Raw genomic sequence first — 23827 nt, forward strand, 5'->3', positions numbered from 1 at the left:
TACTAAAAAAACCACCTTTTTTTTTTTTTTTAATTAAAGGGTTCTGCCCACATCACTTTAAGGAAGTAAAACCATACGTGGTTGTGACATGGTAGCACTGCCTTCTTCCCAAGGGTTCTCTCTTACTTCAAGGGCTAAATCCTCTCGGTTCTGTTCTCAGCATTCTCAGCCTAGAAGGTCAGCACATAACTTCCTCAATCCCCTTTTAAAAGGGTGGGTGATAATGCACCAGTCCCTCCTCCAGCAAACTGCAAAATGCTCTCGGAGGACAAGCAATCACACTTGGTTTGCTAAAGCACCGAGGCAGAGGAAGTTCTTTATCTGCTTACCTTATCTCAGCAGAATCCTCTGTAGGCAGAGCTCTGCTGCAGGAGGGGAGCAGGCAGTCACACAGCAAGTAGCATCTACTTGCTCCTACCACAATTATGTCAGCAGCAGCCCCAATCTAGTTCTTTTCATCAATAAAATTGATCCTAAAGATGTGGTTTTGTGCATGTTTCTTCCCAGTTAGAGCAATTATACAAAAAATATAAATTAATCCAGCAGGTGATGTTTTTAGAAGTACTTTCTCCCCACCTATACACATGTAACCAATACAATAAGCAAACGAAGTTCTAGGTGCCACAAAGTCATAGTCAGTATTTATAGTTTAAGAAAGTAAGATGACCAAACATGCAACTGTACTTGGTTGAAAGACCTCATAACAGAATAAGCAGGAAGAAACCATTTATTTCTGAGTGACAATCCGAGATGAACAGGTTGTTGTTTTGTAAAGAACCCAAGATATTCCTCAATCAGGTCATCCAACAAGAACCAACCAGCCAGTGTCAGACTCTCACAAGCACTTCCTCCTTCCTGCCTGCTCTCCCAGGTTCCTCCGAAGGATGTTGGGGAGGAAGTTGCCTTTATTCGTCTAGGCAGTCAGTGAGCGTGGATTAAATGTTCCCGGATAAATTACTTCAGGAAGCATTTTTAGCTGCTGAATACAGTCTGTGGGAAACACCTGTTTGGTTTCCATGTCCTGAAACCACAGAACAACAAATGTTGAGAGGTACAACTACATGTATCCCTGGGACTCCAGGAGGCAGCTTACATTGTAACTCTCATTTTTGTACAATGGAGAAAGAAAGGAGGAAAATTATAACATAGCAAACTCACCCCCTTAGACAACTTGGGAGTTAACAACATGACCAAGTAAATTGAAGTCTGAGATCAATTCCATACATCCAAGGAGTCTGGCAGACATTAAGACCACGTTGGTCAAAGCTAAGTGAAGTGTAAAGTGGGGGGAAGTTGTCCAACACTGGAACATGCAGGAAGGGCAATGAGGTGCTCTTACACTCCTATGTCACCTTCTCTGTCCAGCTGCACATAGCGCTCACTCCCTGCAGGAGAAGGTGACAGTCCACCTCCCATGAGCTCTTTAGCTCCATCGAGGCCACAGTGAAAAGCACACACAGCATCCGGGGCACCTCCCCTCCTGCCCCCTTCCCTCTATCCCACCCAGAGGGAGATAAGCCATCTTATTTGGCCTTTATTCAAACGGCAGGCAGCCACAGTACACAGTATAAACAACCGGTGGTGTGGCTGCCCCTAACTGAGCCTGGTTCCAGTCATATCATGAATGGATACGCAAGAGCATCAGCCCAACTGAAAAGACAGAACTTTGCACCTATGACGTTATCTCTGCACCTGCCATTTAAGGAAACTAAAAAAAGGCATTTTAGGAACAATTTTATCCCATACCCATAACAAAGTTTTAGGAGACATGCGAGGCTACTGTCACTTCAAGCAGTTTTAGTAAATCATAGTAGATACAGTTGGTGATGTTAAAACAAGCTGTAATTGAACTGCATCCATTTGACAACTCTGCATTCTTTACAGCCAAGTATCACTGGATGGTACTGGCAGACTGACATTAACAGCTTAGTCATTTCTGTACAAGTCTGTGCCCTGTGTTTCATTGGTTTACATTCTAGACTACCTTAAGGTTAAGGCAGAAGGAAGTATTAATTAGTGGAGTAAACAGGCTGATACTGCTCCCAGGACTTGAAGGAATAGCCAGCATTTGAGAACAATCACTGTCGTGCTTATCAAACTGCAATGTAGAAGACACCTAGGTCCCTCAGTCCATACAAATATCATGAAGAAATTGTAATTCCTTCACTAAAACATGTTATGTGAGCACTTGCACCTCAAATATCCTCAGACTGCAGACCCGATGATAGGCTCCAGTGAAAGTGTAGCTTTATGGTGCCTTCCACAAAGGAAGGCTAGGACAAGAAACCCAAATGATCCACTGCTCCAAATTCCTAACAAATCAAATCAGACTTATTTTTTTTCCTTAGTCTAGTTTGCTCATTTTAATCTTTTGTAGACCTCTTACTCTGATAAAAAGGTTTCGGTGACCAAGTTAAACAAGATGTCTGCCCTTTACAGCAGAAAAGGCAAGAAAGAAGGTCCAGTTGGCCACAAAGGACATCCCTTGAGTCACACACCAGCCCTGCTATCTTGAACAGAAGCAGGGGAATGTTAGAATGTTCAAAAACATTTAATAAATTCCCAAAAAGAAGGATGCAAAAAAGTAGTAAATAAAGTGTTTAACAGAAGAGATTGGAAAGGTAAGTGCATTTCAGATATGTTTATTCTACAGAAGTTCCAGTCATGGAACTCTTTGTAATAATGCCTTTTAAAGACACACAGACTCTCCCATTTGGACGCAGAGTCCATTTAACACTCCACTTGTCATAGCCAGGCGTGCCTGCCCTGCCAAGCTTTGCTACTGAACTTCTGTCAGAGATTACGACATTTCAGAACTCTAGATGGTAGCTGTATTTCCCAGAACAGATGAAGTTTTAGTGTGTACACACGGCTGCATCAAACCTTTGCTTTTCGTTAAAGATTTAGTGTTGTGTCATTAGAAAAATAGTTCATACCTCAAAAGCAGGTGTTCCCTTTAGCAGGTCCTTCAGTCTTCAGAAACTGCTTATCTGCAAAATACAATGCATGCAGATTTAGAGGAAGCCATACAATTACAGAGTACTTTGATGTAAGCTTATTAGGGATGGCTACAAGACAATTTGCGTTACTCAAAATTAACTAAATCTTGCTACAGTCCCACCAGAGTCATCCAGGCAGCTTTCTTTAATGTTCGCTCCTCGACATGAATACTATCTAACTATTACTATTTCACACCAACACTTGCTCAAGCTATTAAGGATATACCATAAATACCATAAAAATTGTGAGTAACTCTTCCCTCATCATGCTTCTTAATAGCTTTTTACAAACACACCATTAAAGCTGAAGTAATCCAGGATGATTAGGACATCCCTCTACTAAGCAGTATTTCAGGTGCTCATATAATGGCTTGAAAGCTCTTAAAGTCACTGCTAGGCATACACCTGCACAACCACCTGCGACAGCCAGGTTTGATGCACGCGTTGATTTTTATCTGACTGAGATGAACAAAGCTAAAGAGGCACCAAAACATCTGTGGCCAGATTTATCAGTTATTACTTTGTAGAGCCACTGTGCAAGGCACTCGAAAGGCTTTCATACGGCAGAACCGTCACATTTTAGTCTGAGACAAGTGAGTAAGCAAAGATGAAACTTTTTTTCTTTCAATAAAGGTTGTACCACTCCATGCCATTTTCTGTACTTCCAAACTTCAGACTGTACTCTCTTGCAAAGCTTTTAATATATTCACAAGACAAAACCTACAGGTATTGCTAGACATGTTATTCAACTCGAAAAGCATATGCTGTATTCTTTTAAGGATGACATTAATGATACTTGGATTAATATTTTAAGGGGATCCAGACTTAAAAAAAAAATAAAGAAATCAGGACCTGTATTTCAATTGCACACAGCAGGCTATTTTCTGTATGTTTTCCATGATTTTAGTGAAGCTAAACCTACCAGCTTTACCAGGGAACCATCTCCTCATCTACTGGGTGTTATGTCCCAAAATTTTCTATACAATATTTTACACTTTTTTCATTAATGTTTCTTTATTGTAAAACAAGCGTATCTAAAAAAAATCTCTATCAAAATACTACTCCTTATACTCTCCATGCAGTGCCCTGCAGAAAAGAATATAAACTAAGCTGCACAGTCAGTTAAGTATTTCAATTCACGTGGAGAAACGTCCAACTTGCTCTTCACCATAACGAGTAATCAAGCCAGTCTCACAACAAAATATCATCTCAGTACCTGCTTATTAATGCAAAGTCCTATAGAAACACTCACCCTCCCTACAGATGCACACTTCATGTTACATGGAAGTAAAATGCCAGATCTTTCAGGTAAATGAGAAAACAGCACAGTGAAAAGTATCATTTCAGCTTTAATAAGTGGTAAAGCACTCAGGAGTTTGAAAAACCACCTGAAAGAGTCCTGTTCCCTTCAGAGGGGTGGAAAGGAGAGTTACTAAGTTAATTAAGGAATGGAAAAATATCTTGTGTATGATTCAGATACACGAGTATTATGGATGAGCTCTTGCTTGTGTGTAAACACTAATTCTTCCCTTTCCAACAGAAGGAAACTCTGCTAATACGCATCATTAAGTCCACGTTTTCTTTTTCCACATCATTATTTGCAGTTTGGCCACCCTGTGATAAAATCGGGGCATTGGGGTCCTTCTCCCCAGCTACTTCCAACTGATGAACACCCAGATCACATCCAAAGGCATCAAGCCCTAAATGGACAGCCCGACAGTCTGCTCCATTAAACTTCATCCTGCATCTGTTGCTGTGATCCACCAGGTCATTACACTCTCACACATGATATTCCAATCTCTTTGCATTGAAAACACCAATCTTTACTTTATTTGTTAAGAAAAAAAAGAAGAAAACCCCCCACAGCCCTATCTTTCGCGGCAGAATATTAAAGAAAATGAAAAGTATTAGCTCCTTTTTTAGTGCTGGGCATTGCTACTCCATCTCAAATTGGGTAGCGCTGTATCAACCATGGTTCTGATACCAGTGAAGTAAAACCTACCACAGTTCCTTGGTCTGGGCAAAAACATTTCTTCCTTTGGTAAACCTGCATCTCTAGTTGCTCTTTAACTAAACCCTGAAGGAAAGAATTCCTATACTACCAAGGTGGTCTTTACTATAGTTGTAAAGACTGCTTTTTTCCTTAAGTATGGGGTGTTCTTGACTGACAAGCAGAAACGCTAAATAATCTTTCTTACCCCAAATTGACAGATTTGCTAAAATTGCAGGTGTGGCTGCGAAGTTTTTTATGTGCTAGGTCTTACAGTAGTCTAAGATAGACTTCACCTTGTCCCTCACATAATTGAGGAAGACTCCAACCGCTTATAGAAGTGGTGGTGAACAGCAGGGGGGGGGGGGAAGTCATCTATCACCTGGCCAGCAAATACTGACTTACGTGTTCCATTATTAGCCATAGTTGTTTTCAGTTTGGAGCAATATTACTGGGAACTATTTTAATGTTAAGAGATATCTGTTTATACGTTGCAACCCTGATTCCAAGTTTGCAACTTTATTTCTCCCCAACACAATTTTTATGCAAGGGACACTGAAAAGTAGTCTATCATTTCATTTACATCTCACTCCACACCCACTCTTCATTTTTTATCTTGCCTACACTATCAGAAAACAGGTAATGCCTGGTACGCATACTGTCCCATCATGTTTGCTATCCCTATAATATCCAGTTTCACGTCCTGCACCAGTAGTTCTTGTTCCTCAGCTCTTCTGGTTCCCAAGTTCCTTGCACTTTTATTACTAAATATTTCAATGGCTTCTCTAACTTCATCCAGTTTTCTACAGAGATGGTTTTTTTTTCCACCAACTGAATTGCCTGCATCCCGTTAATACACTAGACTACTTTCTGCTTACTACCCAGTCTTATACCTTCTGTTTCTTTCTCACCTGAGAGTTGACCAAATCCACCCCATCTATAATACAACAGTTATTCTGAGAGTCCCAAAAGCATATACGTATTCCAGGGCAAACATTAACAATTCATTTCTGCTTTTTTATAATTTTGAATTATAAATTTACTGCTTTAAGTAGCAACTACTTGTCCCTGCCAGTTTCCAGTGGCAGCCCTTTTGAGGATGGAGTAAACCACCACCTCTCCTTGGTCCATGAGAAAAGCATACAACTTACCTTGGTAAGCCACCCAAAATTGATGCAAGACAGAAGCAAGGAAGCGATTCCCCTACATCCACCTCATAAAATTATGATTAGACAGTCTCTAGTTCCAATAATTTAGTACTTTCTGTATGAACAGTGCTTGTCTCAATCTGTGTTTATGTTGCTGTACTGCCAGAGAGATTAGAGCAAACCTCCAGTTACGTTCAGGATTATCACTCTTACCCCAGCTAACTGGAATGCACTTCAGTGCAATTAAGTTTATAACAAAAGGAATGTGCCATTCATCATATCAGATGCTCTTATAGGCTCCCTCAATTTCTCTAAACAAGCAACACTTTCTGTTTTCTCATCCCCAAATTCAGAAGGCTGTTTCCCATATCCCGGGAGAGAAAGACACTCAATCTTTAGATTCCTGTTGTCTCTCACCCTTCATACTTTGTTTCCAAATCTCTAGATAAACAGCTTCCTTTAAATAGCTCCCTGTCTTAAATATGCATGGTACATGAAGATCACTTGATATGAAAAGCTAAGAGGGACAGCACACATTGCAGCTACAGCATTCCACGTGCAAAGCAGTATCACGTTGTCAAATATCATGGGTTCAAACGCAAAGTCTTGTAAACCCTGAGCCATATATACATGGTGGCCATGAAATCCGGAGATTAAGGCATCTCAGATTTTCATCCCAGTTCCTTCCTAGAGGAATAACACTAGCAGCAAACTAACTACAACACCTTGACACAAGGAAAACCACCTTTATAGCCACAAGCCCCTATCTTGGCTCCTTGCCTGTAACTGAACTCACCAAGATCCTGAACCGAGAGTTTATTCTAGAATATATGGTGGACTTTTTTCCTTCATGGGTACCACTGCCAAATATTTAATGAATTTTTGTTAAGCATCAAATTCCTGTTCCCACACTTGCATGAGGCATCTCAAATAAAGCTGACAGTATTTGAAAGAGACTGCTTTTAGATTTGATTCTAGGCTTTTGAGTAGAGTTTCTCCCAGGAGAGAAGCAGAGTGCTGAAGTTAGACTAATAATTTAAAGAGTCTTCAAAACACAAGATGGAGTTCCACTGAATTCTAAGAGTGAATAATCTTCTAGCGAAACATTCACGAACAGCAGTCAGACTTTCACAGTAGTCACGCAACTCTTACTACTTGTAGAAAGAGATCATACTTCCCAATTGCAGGTAGCACACGGAAGAATAAAGGTCTTCAACTGTAAAGCAAGCAGATACTCTTCGGCAATATCTACATTCAATTCTTATTAAAGAGGACAGGCTTTAACAAATAGTCTTCTGTAGCAATTCAGGTTGACAAAGTTAAAAAAAACAGCGAGGTTCATACAATCAGACAGTAAATAAGCAGCTGCACAAGTGTAGCTGTTTTTATAGCACAGTGGATTTTCGTATATCAAGAGCAATTTGAATAAAGAAACAATATGCAATGATTCCAGAAATCTGGAAGAGTAACTCATGGATTGCCAAATTACCAGTATTAAAGACCAACCAAGGACCTTCCAGAATGATCCCAAAGGCTGGACAGTACAAGAAATGCTAATTAAGAGGTAAGCTCCAGCAGCCAGCGGTCTTTAGTTAGTTAGTGTACAGCCAAAGAGCGTGGGGAGGGTGGGAGCGAGTAGTCAACTGCATTACAAGCCAGTACACGTGACAAGAGGCTGAAAACAGCCAGAGAAGGCTGAGATGAAATACTTTGACAGAAGTGATCTTTGAATCTTTCTGTAGATCTTTCAGATGTGTCTAAAATGGAAAAAAAGACCTTAACACACAAACATCCAGATCCACAAAAAGAAAAGAAAAAACACACCAAAAACCAAGGCAGAAAATGCCCTTGGTGAGAAACAAAGCACATTCCTTTTCAGTAGAAGCTCAATCAAAAAAGAAAGTGATTTAAGCAAGACCAAAGTATCTCTCTTCACAGTTGAAGAACTCTGCTGCTAACAGGACTAAATTAGCTAAACTTAGCTATCACAGTTGCATTCCCAACAGCACCTCTAGCTTCCTGTGTGGATGAGTAGTTTCGGTGAAAGCAGTTCTAATTTGGATTCAGAGCATGCATATTTAAGGAGAATAGTGATTTCTGACCAATTCCTTCCATGAACACTGATACATAAGAAAAACTGTCTTTCACATTCAAGTTTAATCCTCTTCTGAAATATTTATTTTTGGAACAATTTATTGAACAGTAGGCCTTCAGCCTAGCCAAATTACATCTAAAAATAAAGGTATTAAGAATTCAGGAGTTATTCCTACTGTTATATCTAATCAATACAGATCCACTGTGACTCCTGTCATATGCTTTATTTGTCAAAGCACATGCCCGCGCCCACACTTAGAAAGTGTTATCCAACAACCTGCCAACTCTTTGGATAGTATAGACCAGAGATAGGCATTTTTAATGATTTGAGATGTTACAGAGATTCATAAAGTAAAGATTCAGTTGCACGCATATTAGAAAAAGGAGCAGTAAGAACTTGAGTCAAGTCTTGAACTATGATTGAAATAGGAACACACTTCACTTAAACTAAATGCAACTGAAGCTCCTCCAATGGCCATTTTGCCTTAGCTAGAGGGCTGAACACTAACTATCACTTGAGGAGGACAAAGAAAAAGAAGCTTTCATTATACAAATTTCACTTGTCCTCTAATGAAAGGCTGCTAAACTTATGTTGCTCTATTAGCTATATTTCTCAACTGTGGAAACTCTTGCTCTCACTTTGCAAAGGAACTTCTTTGAGCTCAGTCCTATTCAAGCCGTAGTTAACGCTTCATTTTTGCTCCGTGGAGGCAGGCAGCCATCCTTTCCAGACACAGGTGAAGGAGTGTAAGGAAGAAGCGTAAGACTTCTAGCTGCAAGTCATAAAAGGCACTGAGGTCCCATGCCCAGCAAACAAGCCTGAAATAGGTTTACCAGTAGCCAAGTTGTAACAGGCTGTTCAACACATAAAACAAAAAGCATCCTTCTCTTACTCATTTCATCCACACTAGACCCTTTTAGAGTAGCAGTAATGTAGAGAACACCGCTGGTTTCCCATACCCTAATCTGGCAAGTCCTGAGATGGTTCAAGAACAGGGCTGTTTGTTTCCTTTCTGCTTTCACAGATGACAACCTCTCACAACGCAGATCAAAGAGTCAATGGACTGGTCAGTGATGCTACGCACATTTGAAAATATAACATGAAAATATATATATATATATATGTATTTCAGATATACCCAGCTGCTGGTGCACCGCTGAACAGAGAACACCATAATCTCATTGGGACTATGAAACATTGTCTTTCCTTGACTTCAGAAGAGGAAAACCAAGAAGGAAGTTGCAGGTGCCAACAGCAATTTTACAGAATTAGACCAGATTAAAGAATGTTGTCTGTAGTGTCAGCTAATGTACTAGCATGGGCAAATGAGAGAAGTTTGGATTTCCCATTTCTTTGGGACCTTGAAGACTGCCTCGGCCATGACACATTACCATGGCAACAGCTTTAAAGCAAAACAACTACTGGAGGAGAATTCTGAACCATAGCTGACATTTTACTATTGTAAGAAAGCATGAAAATTCATGACACTTAAATCTACTTATGTTTTCAAGGTTGACAGCTGCCAACTTTCATAATTTAAGTGCCAGTGTTGCCCATTAATGTCTCCTCACTTACACCCAAGTCACCTGCAGAGGTCATAATCCTCCGCTTGTATCACTGCTCCTCCAGGAGGAAGCGCAGTATGGAGAGGATTATACTGCTGGTACGTGTGGACACCAGTGATGAGGGCAGGGAGAGCGCTGCACAGCTCCAGGTCACTTTTCAGGGATACTGTTAATTGACTTCACTGAGCACTTAAGCACTCAGCGCATCTTAAAAAACCACCTATCAAGCCACTATAATTTTTATGTTAAGGGATCCACAGAGAGAACAGCGGGTGCTCTTTAAGTTGAGGTTTACGTGGTGCTTGTGAATGGCTCGTTTTACATGGACGTGAGGACTCAAATGTGGCAGTACTATTGATCTGTGCTTCTTCAACCTGACTTGCAACTGCCCCAATCTTGACCTAGAAGTACCTTTAAGGCAGAGAGATTTAGGATTTAACTTATTTATGACAGTAGATTTTACATGGAATGCTTTGGAGAGGGGAAAAAAAAACCCCAACAAAACCCATCAAGTACCAAAATTAAGCAGAATACACGCTGGCAGCCTGACCAGCACCCTGGGTTCAAAGTTCTGAAAGTATATGTTATTTAGTTAAAAAAACACACAACAAAAAACCCAAACCATAAGATATCTCCATGAAAAAGGTCATCTATATAGAGCAAATTCTCATGCCCAGATGTACTCTAAATAAACACCAGCATCTGAGCAAATCAGTTTGACAGGTTTAGTAACCTGTGTATTTTAGGTTAAAATATTTAAAGATGTTTAGGAACACTTAAGAGGAACTGAACTAGGCATTAACCATGCCCTTAATCAGTCACACCATCACTTCAGAAGGTGAGCAAGACTGTAAGATGAATCCACTCAATAGCAAATTCAGTATCTCCTTTGTTTACAGTGATGTATTTTATGAACTAGTTGCTCTTTATAGATGCAATTCTGTGAGCAGTTCCGAGTTAAGGCCACGCATTTCCATAAGAAACCACAGGGCAGAGCTTCCATCACGGCTCTATAGTCTATTTACTATCCTCATTGCACTTTGACATAACAGGCAGCAACATTGTCAAGAGACAGAGATGCTTATCCCTTGCATGTAATGGGGCATCAAAAGAGATTTCTCCGCTTTCTCAAGAGGCAAAATGGCAGCAAGGAACAGAATGAGTAAAGGGGAGGGGGGATGGGACAGGGGAATAAATAAAACAAAACACACACAGATATAACACCGCTACTTAAGTGCTAGAAATCAATGTGCTTTTCTGCTTGCTTTTTGTGGAATCTGCTCCAGAACACAGATGCTGCTTTACAGGAAATTCTATCTTCCTTCACCCGATATCTATTACCCTTGCACACACGAGCCTCACAGGTTGGTTTCCAGTGCCTTGTGTCTGTTACAGAAATTGGAGATGAAGTTGAGCAGAATGGCTCTAAAGGGTATGAACAGCAGGACTGGTGTCAGAACAGCCAGATAAGGTCTTATTAGAAACACCTAACACTCCTCATTAGTCACAGGTGAACAAAAGCATCCCAAGGGCAACCCACATGCACACTATTTCTTAAAACAGATGAAAGAAGGAAAACAGCATTTCCTTCCTCTGTGTACAAAAGCTCCAGTATTAAAAAGAGTAGATGGAAATGATAATTCCCCTTGTCTCCAACACTTAAGTTTAGTCCATTCCAAAATTCAGTAGTTACAGATTACAAACACGACAGAACCTGATTTTGCTTTTACATTTTCCGTATCAATTTCAGGACTGTTATTTAGCCAATGATGATACAGAAGATGCATCATCACCTCTTATTAGAAAGAGGGAATGCAACTTTTTTTTTTTTTTAAATGATGCCAGACAGCAATGCAACTAGTACACCAGGGAATACATTAAAAAAAAACCCAGTAACCTTTATTTTCCATTGCACAAAGATAGCAGGTTTAGAGTCTCTGCATCATCAATAGATTTCTCTCTGCATTCTCAAGAGCCAAAACATTAATATGGATCAGAAGGAGGAAGGCAAAAAAAAAAAGAGCATTTAAACCCAGTGCACAGACACATGATCGTTGCTACTTAAGTACTAGAAATCACTGAGCTTCCCTATTTGCTTTTCTGGAATCTGCTACTAATAAACCAGCTGCTGTCTTGCACATCTATAAGACAATCTTCACTGATCTCCCGTCAATGGAGAGGACAAGTTGATAGGAACCAAGGCGTACTCTGCGCCAGTGCAACTGCAGAGACAGATTACCTTTCTGAGTACAAAGTTAAAACTGTTCAGGGCTTAAGTGATCCGCTACATTTGACAGCTGAATATTTAAAATCTTGCTATTTTAGAGTCTGGATTGCAAGTGAAGAATTACAGATCCTCGCTGTAGTTCTATAGCATGTGAAAACATACTCCACTTAACAGTAATGAGCAGTGTAAGACAACCCTGGCAGGGGTTGGGGGGAGCTTCCTCCTCTCTCCCCCCGCCCTTCTTCAAGCTAAAAGGCCTTTCCAGGTCCCCCACCCTTCTTCAAGCTAAAAGGCCTTTCCAGGAGTCATGGCTATTCAGTAGCACAGAGACTATATACTTTACCTAGTGTCAAAGACCGGTTTCACTGCAATTATGCAGTATCAGTGTCCTGAGGTACCAAGGCTACTGAAATGGTGAAGTCCTGATTACACAGACTTCATTGGGACCTCATCGAGATCCCAGCTGTGCAGAAGTCACCTGTGGAACATCCTACATTCTCTCAGTTACTTCAGGAAAAGCCCCAAAACATCACTTCACCTCCCCTCTGCGGGGACAGATTCTATGATTCTATGACAGTGCACAACACCTGACTGACATGGCCAGGCTAGAGCTGGCACCTCGGGTTAGGTGGAGCTAAGAAGTTAGGACAGCTCTGAGTGATCTCCAATTCACAGACCAACCTCTCTACCACTCACAGAAACAAGCACCCAAGCATTAAGAGGGTGCAGGGGAACAAAAGAAAACAAACATTCTCCAATTATTTATCCCACAGCACCAACATTTAAGACTTCCAGCTAAAATCAGAGCAAGTAAAAGTGGATTTGTTCTGTAAGGTGTAAGCAGAAAGCGATACCCATACTGGTGAAAGGGAAGAAGGGGAGATGAAGGTCAGAACAGTGTAGCCAGATACGGTTAAGATCATTAACATCTAGTTATTTGCCTTTTAGCTTGCATATCACATTTCCAAGGCATAAAGAAGGCCATCTTACCCAAGCTTTTGGGGTTTTCCATAAGTCTTAACACTTTGAGGTGATGTAAAAAAAACAAGTGTCCTGCTGCAAAAGCAATTTTTGTCTCTCCCCAAGAAGAGCAGTCCTTGGGACTCGGATTGGAAAAAAACAATCAAACAAAAAAAGTAAATCTGTAAAAGGTAAGTTTCGCTTTTTTTACAAGTGGGCTGAAAAACCAAGCAGTCAGAATAAGAATCAATGCCAGTTTGCAAATAGATTAAACATTTGGTGTGAGCTGGAACATGTTCACATATTCTGCATCAAAACTATGGCTTTTATGGTTTTTAAAACACAGTGTCACTCCTTAGCAAATTCAAGACAAAAGTGACTGGCCCTGAAATTACCCAATAAATCCTTCAGATGTTTATTTACAACTGTAGAAGAGTAATTAAGGTTTCTAAAGCTAACAAAAAAAATTAACTGGGATAGAGGAAGAACACTAATTTCCCATTATGCAACTGCCTCCAAAAACAGATTTGTTCAATTCAGCGTGAAAAAGTGAGATGGAGTCTTAGTATTTCTAAAGAAAACAGTTTCTAAAGCTAACAAAAAATTAACTGGGATAGAGGAAGAACACTAATTTCCCATTATGCAACTGCCTCCAAAAACAGATTTGTTCAATTCAGCGTGAAAAAGTGAGATGGAGTCTTAGTACCCAACATCAGATGATGACAGGTTACAACAAGGTGCAGACAGCTGTGTTAAACCAGAACAGATGAACAAATTGTTTCAAGATCTGAGACATGATATACGTAATGGTGTATTTGACACAGATAGGCTCTTAAATAATACCCTGCAGAAGGTGGCTGCAGAGCAGAGCACCACAGTGCAAGACCATTTGTCTGACACTCACTCTACCCTGCCCTAAGACACTGCAATGCATTGTTAAACATGATTTTTTAATTTTTTTTTTTAACCTATCAGAAGTTATGGCCATGGAAAAAAAAAACCGATTCAGAAGTTAGGCCATGGCAAAAACAGCCAGAGGTGTGGAGGACATGAGACTCAAGCACTTTGCTGAATTTTTGCAAATTGCTATTCAATCACAGTAAATGTAAATTGAGATGGAGAAGAACTGCGGGGGGGGCAGAGGAGCAGTATTAGTTTATCAGTGTTATCACGACAATGATACCCTAAACAAAGGGAGCTTGGTGAAACTGTTCTCTCAGATACTTGTTCTGTGCTTATCAAGGAACGTGATATCTGCTCTGAAGATCTAGTAAGATCAGCAGGAGTTTCCCCATCAAGACTGAAAGCAGCACAACATGTATTACTTTACATCATGATCAAGTAAATTAGCGCACAGATTTACTGCTTTAAAATTCTCAAATAATGTCGTCAGAAATCAAAAGCTACATGAATAAATTAAATATTGTACTACAGCTAAATAAAAAAACCCCTTGTGAAAACGCTTCAGACATACCAATAAAACTAGTTTCCAGCACTATACTTAATCGATATGATTTCTATTTCTCACAGCTATTGGAATTAAGAAAGTTCCGCAGAGCCACAAGATGCGCAAGAAGCCTACACGCTGCAGGGAGAACATGCACACATACTTGACACGTCGTCTAGTCAGTGTAGCAAGGCCTCAACTGACCAACGAAACAATCCTAAGAGTGCCAAAAAAGGAATTTTCTAATAAAAATCCTTCCCTCCTCCATACAGGGGCCTCAAATCCAGTGCCTAGTCTTGCTCAAGCACGCAGGTAAATTACTCGGGGTGATAGTCCCAGAACAGCTGAGGTTTGCACTGCAACCAGAAGGAGCGGTGGCCCCAGCTGCACATCCCTGTCACTCTCCTGTGCTGAGATAGCTGACCAACTGCTTGTCAGGCCAACTCAACTCATTAAACAAATCAGAAAAGCTTATCAGTTTAATGCATAGGTTCTTACTGCAAAGAACAATAAAAAAAACCAACAACAATTATACCATCCTGCTTTTAATCTGAACTTAAAACTTCTCAGCTCAGACTCATTACGAAAAAAATAATGCTGTTCATATGCCCATCCACAGTTTCACTTGCATCCTGGCTGAGCTACATAATAGTACAGTTCTGGCACTGGCCATTAAACCAGCTCAAAACAAAACCAGGAGTACGCTGACACGGTCAGGTGCAGAGACATGCCCGCTCACTCTGCCCGCACGAAGCGCTGGCAGAGGCTGGCGCCGAGGCAGACGGCATGCACAGCCGCCAACTTCTGTTTAAACACGTGAGACTGGCTTTTGTAGGAGTTACTTATGAACTGGACTTGTTTGCATTTTGGGTTTTGTTTTGGTTTTTTTTTAAATATTTATTTTAAGCTCACTGGCAAGATCCAACAAAGCTGTTTCACTCTCTGCTGTTTCGATAGGCCAGTATGTGAATAGCAACCCTGCACCTACAGGCTCTACTCCCAAATATCACGTTCACCACTAATGAAATGTAACTAGGAGGTGGGAATACAGTGAAACTGGCCTGTGCAACATGCCTGACAGCTACTAACAAAACAAAAAGTTGTATAAACAGCTCTGTTCCTATGCCACCCAGGGTTTGGGGATTTCTAAGTCAACAAAATGTAGGTGAAATGTAGTCACTCTGGCTGCGTTCAGATTTAGAAGCTGTTATGACTCTAAAATTACTAATTAATTCTTTCATAATTTTTAAGACAAATTCCAACTAAAAGGAAAACAAATACAATACATTGTCTCATGCAATTCTTTTATTTTTACAGTTCTCAGCATCTCATTAATTGACAGAAATAAAATATTTGTATTTGAGTTTGAGCAGACTCCAAACTTTTTGGCTCCCCCTACACACAGATATTGCATTTTAAACTGGAACCAGCATGTGGCTCTCAATGCACCCAAGGACAACAAATAATCATACAGGGGCAAGAAACTGAAAGAACAAAAACAATGAATACTACAACTTCTAGTTTTTAAAGTTGACTTAGAATGAATCAAACTCGCTTTGTTTCTGGCACATCACCGAATTCTAACTCGGCAAGCAAGACACATACAACTGTCAACTCCCACAAGAATCGCAGCAGTTGAAGAGCTGGGGTTTGCTCTTACTACAGTAAGTTTTTCCAGTCAGCTACGTATTTTAAAGCGACAATTTTATAATTTTAAAAATGGAAACAGGTAGAAAGCATGTGGCATTTCACCACACACCACTTCTAGTAGCTTGCACTACTAAATAAAACCCCATTGTTTCCAGAACTCTTACTGAAAGTCAGTCATCTCATACCCAAACTCTGATCATGTACACGGTAATGTAATGTGGGGAGAGGGGAGAAGGGTCCTCCTCTCAATGGTTTCATTTCAGAAGGCCAGAGGACTTCAGTCACAGCGGCACAAATACACCGATAGCCAGTATTTCATAGTGAACATACCAGGGTTTACTCTGAGTATCGCTACGCAGTAGCTACAGGAGTAATTGCATGTTTTTCTTGTGTAAGTCTATGACAAAGTTAATCTAAAGGGAACATTAGATAAATGCTCTAACCCACTTCAGAGATGTCTTCATTTCTTACTCTGGCAAGACAGAAATTCACTGCAAAATACAGCTGGGTGAATTTAACACAGAAGGCATATTGATTCACTGTACTGAGCTTTAAAAAAAAATAACTTAAAACTATGAAGGTAGGGATCACTGTTATATAATTTTTAACTAAAATCTTCCATATAGAGTCTTAAAAAAAAAAAAAATCAGTGTGATTGCCAGAAAAATAAGTACATCCAATTCACAGGAAGCAGTTCTTGCTTAACACTCCTCAAAGATTAGCTCTTGTTTCTAAACTGAAGGCATCTCCTACCTGCTGCCGTGCCATGACTGCATCCAAACGTACGCACAGCTCCCTCCAACACGACCAAACAGATTACTCAGTGGTCAGCCGATGCAGCATACTTTTGTTTCAGCAAATAGTTATAGCATTGCACAGTGACTGGTTGGTCACTAGGATGAGATCATTCCCAACAGCAAACTTTATCAAAAAGCTTTTTGTTGCATGCTGTTGTACTTCAGAAAGTTAGCTTCATCTTATGATTAATTAGTAAAGAAGATATTTCACAGAAAAGTTTTATATTATTCAGAAAGTATTCAGTAGCTTCTCCTCCTTTTTTTTTTTGCCTACATTCCTACCTCTTTAGATTTAGAATGCTTTTAAGACATTTTTAAATTTTTTAGCCAAATTATTAGAATCATAAGGGGATGACATCTGACAAGGACCAGAGGGGTTTCGTAGGGCTTTTTGTTTGTTTTTTTTCCTTGGTGTTTGAAAGAAGAAATACTTTTAGACTCTAGAACATCACTTCAATTATGCTTTGCATTTATTCCAAAAGCAACGAGAAAATATTCTCAACTGTCCCTACCTGGCCTCAGGCTGAAGAAAAAGAAGAATATGCCAGTATGGAAGGAGGAGGTTGCTACTTTTCAAGGCACCCTTGCTAGTACTTTTTTTTTTTCCCCTCTTTCTTCCTCAATAAAATCCAAATACTGTTCTTGGGGTCCTGAAGTTCAGCTCAGAGGAGTTGAGACACCTACTTTCAAGATATCAGTTCAACAAAGATTACACAGCCTGCTGTGGTGCCCGATAGGCTCTAGACAGCCAAGTCCTCCATACAAAACTTCATTCAGCGTTTGAAGTTCTGATGTTGTACCTGTCTGAGAGCACCAGCAATTGGTTAAGCCCAATATCCAGTGTATTCTAGATGCATAAGTTCGGCATCCTCACATAGGCCTCCAAAGGAACCAATCCCACACATACACTCAAGCATATGAAACATGCACGAACAGCAGCAAGCTGAAAGAATACCAAAGCATCTACAGTGTCCCCATTTTAAGTGAAGCGGGCTCCACACCTTGGGAGCTGGAGACCCCCGTTCTATTTCCTCCTTGGCCTGAAAGCGTTCAAACCCCTCTACCCCACTTCTGGAAAGTGCGTTACAAACCAACCATTTGCCACAGGCACTTCATGCACAGGGGGTCAGCCTTTACATGTAAGGCAAGCCCCAATGCACAAGTTACAAAGCCTGAAAGACCAGCAAGACTGTCTGTCTATCCCCCTCCCAACCAAGCATTCTAGGTTTTGACTTCTGTTTCAAGAACTGTTTCTGCGTTTCATTCTGCGTATCTTGCTGGATAAAAACAGAAATATCCTACGGCTATAAGCCAGAACCCATGGCTCCTGACACCTGAGCACCCTATTCGCTCCACTGCAACTGAGCATGCCATTTTTTGAACCTTCTTCCAGATCTTCCCCATTATTTTATTCCAGTCACGCAATAATTCTCATCTCAGCCATAAGAAGCAAAAGAAAACTGGATGCAGAACTAAGATTTACCATTGTATAGCACACAACTGAAACAAATCAAAATGCAGTGGCATTTAGTAATGGCTAGATCATAGAAATTAAGAACAAAGACAAAAACTAGAAGTCATGTAGTATTTAGGAATCAAATGAAAACTTTATGTTCTATGAAATGATCAATTCTGCAGATCTGTAGCGAGGCACAGGATGTCTATTCTCAACTCACTTTTCAGAAAGAAACACAGATGCTTCAGAAAGTTTCACCCTGTGGTTGGTTTGTTTCTTCTTTCACCCAAGCATCTGCTGCCTGCAATTCATTTGCCTCTGCAGCCTTTCAGCTTTAGATAGACAGAATGAATGAGGCAACCTAGAGTTTACACAAAAGAAACGTGAAAGCAAGAGACTGCCTTTAATCAGACCAATCCGGTGAGCATCTTGAACACACTAAACTTTTTTTTTAAATATATATTAAAAAAAAAAATCAGTAGACTAACAGAAGCAATTTAGTAAAAACTAGCTAAGAGAGAACAATTCACAGGCAATCTCCAGACTAAAAACATAAGATTTGAGTCGATTCCATAAAATACAGTCTATGTCCCTGTTTAGTATATGAAAATGGTCCCCTCTGTATACACCCCCCCCTTTTTCAGTGTTACGCTTCTGAAAAGTATAATACAAAGCATTTCATCTAGAACTTCTGGCTCCTGTACTTTGAAAGATTAAAAGAAAAACTCTCAGAAGAGACAAGCAGGGACATAAGAGCGATTAGTGTGACCTGCAAGCTGCAAGTGTGATAAATAGTGCTGAGAGGACAAAGGTAACAGTGGTAACCAACGATAATCTTTTTTATTTGGAGATACAGAGACTTTTGAGCTGGGTTATTTCCTCAACATCAGCACTTGCCTGTTTACAGATTATTTGCCTCCTGTGAGCAAAAGGCATTTTTTGTTGCAGTAGGTCAGCACTGGTAGTGTAGACGAAGAGACTCTGAAGAAGCTGTATCATGCATCTGAACACTACACAGAATCACACACGATTCACACGCACACGGCTGCAGTACAGAAGCTGCTGATAAACACCTAAGGCTCCAGTACAAATAGCTAAGAGGAGACAGCCCACACTTAACCCTCACCTGAAAACAAGATGATGAATAAAGGACAAAACAGAAAACATGCTACTGCACAAATCCACGTAGATTAATTTTTTGCCTGACCTGCTGTAGTAGTTCTTACATTTTGATTTTTTTCATATGCTGTGAAAGTGGAGAGAGTAATACTGTCTTGCTGACTAACAAAAGATATCAAAATAACTAATAGTGACTTATTTCACCCTACTCCTCTGCTGTTCATGCTGAATTACTTGCTTTTATTTCCCCTCAATACATTCCATTTATTCCTCTGATCTAGCTTTTTTTTTCCCCTACCCCCAATTCCACAAAAAAGTTTAGGCTTGAATCTAAAGCATTAACAGGAGTGTTGAAAGAAAACTACTTTGAAAGAGTCCAGTATCAGTAAATGAGAAGTGTAGCTGGTGGATATACAGCTTCCCTCTGTAGTCTGACTTCCTTTTATAACACAGTAACATCTTTCAGCTGAATCCAAAGCTTGTGGTTGTGTAACTAATTAGATCCAACCATCTTTAATTTGAAACTTAAAATAATTTAAGGACAAAACATTGCAGGTCCTCCAAGTCACTTACAAAGTTACCTTTCTTTAAAGGTATGCGTTAAAAATTCAGTATGGAGAACAATACTACTCAAGGTTATCTGTATGTGCTAAATAAGTTAAAGATAGAGACTACCTCTATTTTATTTCTCTTTGGGGGGATTGTTTATATTTTATTCCTCAATTTATAAATTGTGATGTTTCTTTTAAGTAATACTGCAATTGTTGAGAAAAATACATGGTTTTACAGTTCTACAACCAGGACGCTCTAATGCATTTCAACTTTGAGTACATGAAAATAGGTAATCTTTGTGTTACCACCCCCTTCACATTTGCAAAATTAGTTCAGCACAATGTTTAATTATTAGAATAGAGTTGCAAAAATAAATCCCACTGAAATTTGATGATATGGTAAGGATATGTAACACATCAGTCTTGATTCCTCCCACTCCCCTTAGACATTCAATAAATCGACATCTCTTCAATTAAAAAAATTACCAAAAGTTAAATTACTGAATACCACAAACATTTACTGTAAAAATACATAAAAAGAACACGTGCATTTTAATTCCATACAGATTTTAAGAGCAAGTTTTGCACTATGTAATTTCCTGTTCAGTTCACGTTCAACCATTTGATTACATCAGCACCTCAAAATGATATTAGAAGATGTGAAGCTCGCCAGAGAATTTCATTTGGGAAATGTAACACGCACAGTCAGCATATTTGGCTGCTGAAAAATAAGGCTACAGATAAATTACATACTAGAGAAAATAAACATACCCCAGACTTGAAGGAACAAAAACAGTTTAATTTTGATCCATCTTGGGCATTTTCAAGGTTTCTACAGGCATATCACAGATGAAAAGCAGTTGAGGGTCCTTTCAGAAACAAACCTGCATAAAGGTAGTCGTTACTACATTTTGCTTTGTTCCACGGGAGAGCACCTTGTCTGTGGGATCCAGGGTAAACACGAGGAATCTGGTCTTGGTAAACTACGCCATCTGAAGTGGAGTTCTGGGATGATCAATGGGCATTTAGGACCTATTAGCACATGACGGAGAGCATTGCTTTCGTTAAGATAGCTGATCAACTATGCCAAGAACATTTCTCAGACAATCTGTGTTCCTCCCACTCCCCAAATGCAATTTCTTTAACAGAAAGCTGACAAAGAAAAGGATTTTAGAAGACAGAGGGATGGTTTCAGCTAATGATTTCAGAATGGCTGGCCAACACCTACAAGTTCAGGCTTTAAAAACTGTAATCCTCAAACTGGATTCTACACATGGACTTATTACACCTATAGAAATAAGTATCTCCCTTTTCACTTCTATACAGGACAAAAAATTAAATGGTGCCAAAATTATACCGCTATTCAAGAGTACCCTATGTCCCAGAGCTTACCAGCATACTTGAGCTCTGCCAAAAATCTAGATATGTTGACCTCAGAACTCACCCCCAAAGAGCTATTAATGTGTTATCTACAATACAACATCGCTTTTTCATGTATACAATCAGACCGAAGTTGTGGCCCAAGAGAAGTAGATTCCCCCATTTATTTTACTGAAGAAGATACTTCGAAGTGTCAGCACTATTTCAAAGCTCAACGCTTTAGCACAGGTTACTGAGGAAGCAGGAGAGAAACAAACAGAACTGGGAGCTAAATTAATAGCAGTCTCATTCCCTCCCCCTCCACCCATGTTCCTTCTTTGAGGCAAGGACAGACAAACTGGTACAAAACATGAGAATAGCCTAAGAGAAAACAAATCGAACACACAATGAGCAAGAAGATAGAAAATTATCTCATTACACAACAAAATGTGAATATCTGGAGTTAATAAATCTTAGATTTCTTTAAGAGAGCCTTATACAAAACCTACAACCAATATTCCAGTTTAAATCCATACAAACATCAGACTTGCAAGAATGGCTGGTCACAGTATGGAGTGTAGCGTGTATGCAGCACTGAATTTGAACTCCTCCGTCTAAGAGCAGACTACGAAGGCTCAGGAAGGTTAGTGACCCCCTGCCAGAATCCAGTTGGTTTCCCTGTGAGTCTGTATCACCGCCTCTTAACAATCCCTGTTGAGTAAAGGTGATCCGATTTAGGAATTTCAGTACTGCCCTACCAATAGCATAAAAAGCCAGTTTTGACTACTGACTACTGCGTAGTTCTTTGCAAGATTGCCATACTGGTAAGGGGGAACAGAAAATGCAAGTGGAAGAAAGAAATTCCCTGGTCTGGCATTATTGGGGTGGGGAATGAACACAAAACCACACACACAAATTAAAAAAATAACCTACATTCACGTCTTCAAATCAAAAAAGCAAAAGCCAGCATGGCTCTTAGAGGTTCAAACTTAAAGACACATTATGCTTAAGAACAACACAGTAGCTTATTGAGGAGATTAAACGCAGTTTGGAAAGAGTTAAATCTTTTAACAGGAATCCTAGACATGCACTGTACAACTTTGTCCTTAACGTAACCTCCCTTCCGCTGCTCTGACCTGGTCACTCCCTTACATGTATTCCTCTCACTTTCCAAAGGGAATTCAAGTTAGTGATACAGTCCTGAGCGTATTTTCTATTCTCCTGTCTAACAGTCAGTTACCAAAATAACTCTTCTATTCTCCCAGTGTCACTTTTGGACCATTTCCGACTCTCATTATATAACCATGGACCTCTACTTTAAAAGGGAATCTCATTTTATCACAGGAAGTCAATCCCCCAGGGGAAAAAAAAAAACCAAAAAACACAAACACAAAACATTAAGAAGTCTGCAGTATGTTTAAATAAGACACAGCATCAGCTGATGGCAGCCAGAGTTAGGATTTTTAGGAGCACTGTATTAAATTATGTGCTCCAATCAACCCTCAAACAGCCTTTTTAAAAGGTCTTTGAAGCAAAAAGGAAAACCACCCTACATTCAATACATTCAGAGGGGCTATAAACCGGATTTGGTAGGCAAGGAACACAGATAGGGGAGGAAAACAGCAGCATAGGTCAGATGCGAGTTTAGCTGATACAGATTCAAAGAATAGAGAAGTGGACAGAGGAGTGCAGCAGTAGTAGGGTAGCAGAGTAGAACCTGTAGCACAAACACAGCTCATAGTCATTAAGAAAAAAAATAAATGCTTTAGAACTAAAGGCCTTTGTCAAACGCATAAGGAGATTTAATGTACAACGTGCCTATCTGCTGTGAGTTGACAAATTCAGCTTTTCTTGTTTAGTGCATCACAATCATTTACTAATCCATCATTACCTGAACGTAATTCTAGGAGATTCTGCCAGCAGAGAGGAACGTGCATTAACTGCAGACTAGAATAAAACGGAAAAATCCTAGTGAAGTTACTATCTCCAGCAATAACCAGTACTGGATGCAGAGGAGCCTGCAAGAGTTATGTTTAGAGACACGTACAGAAGGATGTGCCCACAGGGTAAGTCTTTTAGCAATACCAGCCATTAGAGGTAATTTGGCAAGTTAAAAAAAATCTTAGCTGGAGAAAACGAAGCTTGGAATTGCAAGGAGTTTCTTTATGTTCCCCAACTCTTTCAAATTCATATTTATTCATTATAGGAGAGAGAAATCTCATAGAAGCTGCCAGCAAAGGAACACAACACACCAAAATAATATAGAATACCATGAGTTAGAGAGTTGTTACAGTTTTAAGAACAAGACAACAACTACTGATGCAACAAAGGAACAGTTGATGGGGTTTTTTGTTTTGTTTTTTTTAAACACCATTGACATCCACAGGTGTTTTGTTTTTTTAAACACCATTGACATCCACAGGTCTCAAATAAATATAGAGCTTATTGGACAAATTTGGTTTTC

The 23827-nt window shown here is 39.8% G+C and overlaps 1 protein-coding gene across 4 annotated transcripts in view; it reads right to left on the reverse strand.

The window, feature by feature from the left end:
• MAP4 (microtubule associated protein 4) overlaps positions 1-21031 on the reverse strand; it is a 161291-nt gene extending 140260 nt beyond the window's left edge. For all 4 annotated transcript variants that reach the window (XM_009284554.2, XM_009284546.2, XM_009284539.2 and 1 more), the window contains exons 1-2: positions 20889-21031; positions 2937-2990 (exon numbers count right to left, since the gene is read on the reverse strand). The gene's annotated coding sequence lies outside the window, so the exon portion shown is untranslated. The remainder of the gene's footprint in view (positions 1-2936; positions 2991-20888) is intronic.
• Positions 21032-23827: the final 2796 nt, after the last annotated feature.

Source organism: Aptenodytes forsteri, unplaced genomic scaffold (genome assembly GCF_000699145.1).
Source record: "Aptenodytes forsteri isolate BGI_AS27 unplaced genomic scaffold, ASM69914v1 Scaffold428, whole genome shotgun sequence".
NCBI classification, from domain to species: domain Eukaryota; kingdom Metazoa; phylum Chordata; class Aves; order Sphenisciformes; family Spheniscidae; genus Aptenodytes; species Aptenodytes forsteri.